This window comes from Pleurodeles waltl, chromosome 10, assembly GCF_031143425.1.
Source record: "Pleurodeles waltl isolate 20211129_DDA chromosome 10, aPleWal1.hap1.20221129, whole genome shotgun sequence".
NCBI classification, from domain to species: domain Eukaryota; kingdom Metazoa; phylum Chordata; class Amphibia; order Caudata; family Salamandridae; genus Pleurodeles; species Pleurodeles waltl.
In genome coordinates, this window is record NC_090449.1 from 640,179,048 (window position 1) to 640,186,349 (window position 7,302).

Sequence of the window (7,302 nt, forward strand, 5' to 3'; positions counted from 1 at the left end):
GTTCACTTATCTACTGGCTTTCACCCGGAAACTGATGATAAAACAGAAAGCTTAAAATAAACATTGAACAATATCTTGGGCGTGTAGCAATGACTCATACTGAAGATTGGAATAGGCATTTGCGGATGGCCACATTTGTTTATAATAATTTAGAACATGCTACACTGGGCTATTCCACTTTCTATTGCACAAATGGTTATCACCCCAAAATTCTTTCATTTGAATAACCAGCAAGGTCCAATCACCCTTCAGTACAGGAGCAACACATGAACCTACAATTCATTCTAAAATCTGTAAATAACACTCAGGAGTAAGCTTTATGCTGATAAAAAAGCATTCCACAGAACTTCAGTTTCAAATTGGTCACAGAGTTTAGCTATACACCAAACATTTGATGTTAAAAGGCAATAGAAAACTAAAACCAAAATTCATAGGGCCCTACCTTATGACAAAGATAATTAACCCAGTGGCAGTTCAATTGGAACTTCCTACATCACTCCAGGTGCATCCTGTATTCCACCTTTCATTACTCAAACCTTCTCATCCAGAAATTTGTCGAGAATATATCCCAGCTGTTGAATATGAAATCAAACGTGTACTTGATTATAAGAAAATATGAAGTGAAGCCTACTACTTAATTGGATGGAGAACGTTCGGTCCTGAGCAAAGGTCTTAGTAACCAGCTAGTTATCTCCACGCACCACAATTACTTTGCAACTTCCACAGCCAGAATCCCACCAAGCCAGGTCACCCAGCGAGACAACAGATATTAAAGAGGGGGCGGTTATAGCCACCCAGTTTAAAGAGTCAGGAGTTCCGCAGAACATCCCAGAGTGTTGGTCTTTTTGGGTATGTTCTCAGAGATGCAAAAAGATGGTCCCCAAAGCTTTGATGGTGGGGGGAGTCACAAGTGTTAATATGTTATAGAACTGCAATGAAGAAACATAATTTAAGACTGTGCCTTAAAGAAAACAAGGTTGTCAATTCAAGGCTTATAAATAGACATTGAAAGCTCATTGCAATCTGTCAGGAACAATCTAGAAGATTCTGGAACAAACCAGAAGGTTCTGAATTAAGCCAGTAAATAGACTTTTTTTTACTTGTTTATTTATTCATAAGATAAACACATACAATTGTGTACTACATTATTACATAGTGCTTTCAGCAGGGGGGAAGATCAGACCAATCGCCCCTTTTATGTTCATAACATTTTGAAGAGTTCAGATCCAGGTCCACTTAACTGCTCTGACTAAGCGAGCATAGGGAGGTAAGACATCTGTGTTGTTAGATTAGGGAACCAAACCAACATGACTTCCACAGTGGCCTGACAGAGCAGAGCCCACCCCTTCAGAACAATGCAGTACACTATAACATATTAACCAACAACAGTACACTGTAAGTATAGTAAGCATCAACAGACCAGCGGACAGTGCTAAAAATAATCGTCCTTCATCTAGTGCAACAGGCATGATCGGGGTAAGGTGGGGCAGGGAGGAAGGGGCCCAACAAGGAAACACAGCAGCATCCCTGAGTGATACAGTAGCCAGATCGAGGGGTAAATAGACTTTGACAGCACATGGCAATCCATCTGGAACAACCCAAAAGTTTCTGGAACAATCCAGAAGGTTCTGGAAAAAGCCATATGATAGTGGCAGCTATCTTTGATTTCAGGAGGGTATAGATAACACTCCCTTGGACCACACCCTTTTGAAGGATATTGGAGTTCCAGTAAAGATATCACCTGTGTGTCTACTATCGATCTAGCTTACCTGTGCATTATGGAAATCTTCTTCTTCTGTGAACCTTGCACTTCCTAGAGAGAGTTCTTGACGACCTGCAAGAGTTAAAGAGACAACCGAATGCTACGTACATTTATTGTTTACCTCCTACATGCACGCATGCAAGTCAGGAGTTTGAGACAAATTAATCATGATGGAGCATCAGTAAAAGAACTTTGTTGGCACAAATGCAAGATACTTGATTATTTACAAGGTGCTTAATTATTATTCGGGAATCGCACAATGTGTGAGAACCGGAGAGAGAGATTAAGGAAACCACACAGCATGTGCAAAATCCAGAAACTAGTTTAATTCTAATGAAGAAACAACTAGAAGAGAAAGAATTAATATATTAAAGGATCCTCATTGAGTCTTTATTATTGAGAGGGAGAGACAATCTAAATGATTGAAACTCTAATCAAAAGCTGTAAAGGTTTTTTTTTTTTTTTTTTTTTTAGAAAAACCTAAATATTTGTTCTTGTTGTTACATACTGAGAGGCATATGACAGACGAGCTTGAAGGATGATACAAGGAATCTGTCAGACAGTCAGCGGTTCGCTATTTTCTTTTTTTGTCCCAGTCATCCATTCCTCTTGGTGTTCTACCAGAATGAGTGCTGTATAGAACTCAGTTGCTTGAGCATCAGGGGGTATGTAAGGACAAAAACTGTGCATCACTCCTGCTGGGCCAGTTATCACAAGTTAGTCGCTCTCTGTTCAGTAATTGTGGTATCTGATAAAGTCACCCCTACGGTAGGCCTGAAACAGCCCACAGTGTAGGGTGCCTTGTATTTAAAAAGTTAGTACTTCTAAATTTCTCATGACCAGGTACTAAAAAACTCACAAACTCATTTTTTTTTTTACTGCTGTGAGGACTACCTCTACCAAATGATAACATTGGGTTATCTTATTACATTTAATAAGTGATTACTTTAGTTTTGAAGCAGGTAGAAATATCATGTTTGGTGTCTAAAGAATTGCATTTTTAAATCCTCTTTCACAGAAAAGTCAAATTTTAAGTCACAAATCTGAAAATGGCACTTTTAGAAAGTTAGCATTTGCATGATTTAACCATTTGGTGACTACAGCCTGTTCCTGGGTCACATGACTAGGTATAATTGCCAATTGGCCTTTGTATATTTCTCTCTGACAGCCACACAATTGAGGTACTGGTTGTTGCCAAGATGGGACACTCTGGCAAGATGGGCGTGGTAGTGGAGCTGTGCCCAGCCCCACTGCCTTAGTTCACACACACAAAGAACTTCACTCTAGGCCATTGTGACTCCAGACATCCTGGGACCAGAGTAGTGAAGCAGGGAATTCCAGCCACGTCTATAAGGGGGATAATCTAGAAGTTTCTTCCACTTCAAAGCAGGTACCAGGTACAAAACTAGGACCCTCAGATCCATTCTTTAGCACACTCCTGGGTCTGTGGATGCTACAGAAGAAGGAGTGCCTTGCTGTCAGAGAACTGCCCTGCTGACTGCGGTCTGCCTTGTGTCTGAAAACGAAGACTGAACCTGCTCCTTTCATCCCAGACAACCTGAGTGACTCCAAGGGCTAGTTAGCTGGCCTCCTATTCTGAGTTACAGGGACATAACACGCTGCAGAGGTTTCCCTGCAACTGCCCAGCTGATCTGCTGGAGTGAGTCCCTGATTCCCCAGTGGTGCCTCCTGGGTCCTTCACCCATGGTGGGCCATAAATTGAGCTCCACAAAGAAGGAAGAGAGAAGTCCTGAACTTTTGGTCTTTTCTCGACCATCAAGACCTTGCTGCCAGAGCCGACTGACAACATGAAGTTCCGATGGATCTGACTCTTTGAACTACAGCAACCACCACCAGCGACTGGCAACAAAGGATCTGCACTTCACGCAACAGCACTGACCGCATGCCGTGACTGCCAATGCAATGCAAAGCTCCAGGAACGACTGTTCGCAACAAACAACAGGATCTTCGCACTATATTATAATCATCCACAAAGCCTTTCCTACTCCTTGGAGCCTCCTCCTCCACGAACTGGACTCTATGCGCCTGACTTTGAGAAGGTAACTTTTTCAGCATAACTAACCTGGTCAATGTATCTGGCCCTCTCTCCATTGTGTTTGCCCTGAACTCATGACTTTCATGTGGTCTTGCACGACGAGAGAACTGCGAGTTCCCCTTCGTGCTTTTCAGCACTATACTTACCTTAAATCTTTGAAATTGCAAGTCTACCGTTCTACTGGTTGGATATTTGCTGTTTTTGTGTCAAATAATATATTACATTTTACTTTATTTTCTTAAATTGTTGTTGGGTTTTTCTTGTGTTTACAGCTTGCCTGTGAGTTAAGCCTGAATGCTTTTGTGCCAATATACCAGAGGGTTAAGCACAGGTTAATTTAGTGGCTTTTTGTGCTTAACCCTGGCAAGGCTTGTGGCTGTTACTTAAGAAGGACTCGCACTACCCTCAACCAATATCCCAATTTTTCAAAAGTGATATTTTAACAGCGAGAGCTGCGTTCAGTAGCTCATTTTATAGTTTGCCCACCGCTTCCTCCCACATGGTGGCAATTTGCAGGTGTAGCAAGCCTATTCTGCGTTCATTTGCAGCTTCCTAATGTTTGATACACAGCATTTGAAATTGGGATTCGTAAATGGCAATTTCCTTTATGATTCGCTGTGGATGTTGGTGGTGTGCTAGTTCACTAAGTCCTTCACTATACCACTTCCGTACACTTCACATTACCCTTTTTATGCTTTGCAAATGGGTTTGTGGATACACAATGTTAGTACGTAGGGCCCGTGGCGCACTCGAACACACCCTAAGTGGAATTCTGTAAAAGTAAATGTGCACCACAATCTCTTCCAGAAATCAAACACAGTGCAAATAGCCTATAAATTCTCATAAAAGCAGATGGCTTCTCCTCCAAATGTGTTCTAAATAACACCTGTAAACGACAGTTGGCTTCAGACAGCTCTTGTTTTCGTGCTGCGCCACTTCCTTGGCAGGTTCACGTCGAAAAGGTTAATCAAATCAGTCAGACTGGTTTGCTGGCTAAATAAAAGCAGTGTCCTTGCTGATGACAGAGCAGATGCACCGCATTTCACCGGCCCTAGGGGATTGATTTGTCCCATCATTATGCTCGGTTCCTTAGCAAGGAGTACCATATGCTGTGACTGACAGTGCTGTGGAGAGCTTTCACCAGCAGAAACGACGCCACCTTGGAAGCTGTGCTATGGTAAGGGGGCAACGTTTCCTGATCACAACGTTTTATATACTGTAATATGGCTTGAAATTGAGCTGCAAAACTGGAGATTGTAGGATTCTCAAATCGTGATAATAGAAAAAAAATATAATATCCATGCAACTTCCACGTCATTTTATAAACAGCCACATGATTTCCTATCTCTATGTATTTATTCCTTCGATGATGCTTTACCATCCCATACCGCCGACTGCCCGATCTGCACTACAGTTACGTACCTGTTAGTGGTACAGCAGGAGCAGTGGCACCGGGGCAGGGCGGTGAAGCGCTTGCTTCATTCCAATTATAGCGGTCTTTTACTCCGAAACAGGAGGATAGGGAAGCATTTTACAGGCTTGCGTTAGTAGCCATTACACTTTTTCTACCCAACGACACGAAATGCCAACAGTCCAATAACAGGTGACCTTGCAAGCCTGTGTGTAAACATTCATTGACTTCCATCTTGGGACTGTATATACACTATAGTTATTGTAAATATTATTGAAACTGAAGTCTCAAAAACATCAAGCACGTGTCTACGTTTATTAGAAATTTCATTCACACTTGTGAATTACTCTTAACGTGCTGTCGAATGTTTTTGAAGCATTTCCACGATCCAGTTTTTTTCATGCTGGTACATGGTGATTCTGTATTTTGTGGGTTATTGTTTGATACATAGCTGTGTTTTGAGCGAATCTGCATTTTGTTTTTAATCGTGATTAGAATACTTGGCGAAAGTAGTTGGTTCTCTCCAGCCTGACCTTGTATAATTTGCTCTAACTTACATTTTACTCGAAGTGAGTACTTCCCTCAGGTATCGATCAGCGACCTGAACAGGAAGGCAAACCTCGAAAGAAAGGTGAGTGAGGGGTTTGTGTGTGTAATAAAACTAACCAACACTAATACATTCAGTGCAATAACAAACTCAAAGGTCCAGCCGCTTACAGATATTAAGAGAAGCAAGCTGGGTTCAATTCACAAAGGTACTCTTGACTTGGATGGCTTATGCAATGAAGGGGTAAGCCATGAGTACAACAGTAAGATACACTTTTGTGAATCAGAACCTTAATGAGTAACTCCCCACAAAGTGAGAACATCGAATAAAGGGTTCAGAACAAAATACCTGCAGCACAACAAAGAAAGGCAGACATCACTTAAATTCCGTGGAAGCAATAGAAATGTTTAAACAAACAATTGCAATGTAATGTGTCTCGCGTTTCCTCGAGTTAGAGCTATTAGCGTTGTAAACCTGTAACCAGACTTTTCTTGCCACATAAACTGAAACTGAAAAGTAATACAATTTCACATAAGGGAGCCGATTTAAAGACTCACACCATGAGCGTGAAGGTGACTAATCAGAACAAAAAGACCTGTCCGGTTTTGCCTTTGCATAGTATTTTTTTTTTTTTTTTAAAGGATCACGCGTGTAATACCTTGAATTTGCGAAGAAGTGCTAGAATACACAATAGAAATAAACTGGTAGTCAAGGAAAGTGATCGATTGCTGCCAAGCGATGTCACGCTACCTACGAAATAAAGAGAAAAAGTATGTTTTCAGTAGTTGGCCGGTGCACTCGAGGAGGGCTCAACACCAGAAAAGGCATGAGGTATGCATGCCTTTCACTTATGAAATCAAGCAAATTTTAAAAGGCAAACCCACGCACCAACTAAAGTGATGAGCGTGACATGGGCATGGTTAAAAGCCCACAGAGAAATTAAAACAGGGACAGAGCACTTTTGTGCTCAACCCTAAAAAGGGCAAAGTCCAGAGTGCAATTCTGACCATACTGAGGAACAAGTGAAGCCAACTTGTGTCTGCAGCCATTTTACTTGGATGAGGGGTTTAGTCCGGTCACACTTTTTATCTTTGAACTTAACAGCTTTACTGGAGGTTGGTTTGGTCACAAGGGCCAAGCTAAGACGTAATGCATACACAAAGCTGGATTCAGTTGGATTGACACAGCAGTCATACTCTTTCATGGAGACGAAAAACCTCAGACTTAGATGAACCTTTAATTTTCCCTGCTGAGGTTGCACCTTTTTTTATAAGGATGCTCTTGATTCCCACAGATTTTGAAACCCATAAATATGGTTATTTTCCTACAAGATGTAAAATATTTTTCAGAAACATACCAATTTACCACAAAATAGGTGAATTTCAAACATAAATTTTCTTCTAGTGTGTGCGTTGGTTGTACTTGCACCTTGTACTCCGGGAGATAGGTATCAGCCCACATTTTTAAAAATATGTTTTTTTCCAACTATGCTAACTTTATGGACAAGGTAGCCCTTAATGGTCAGG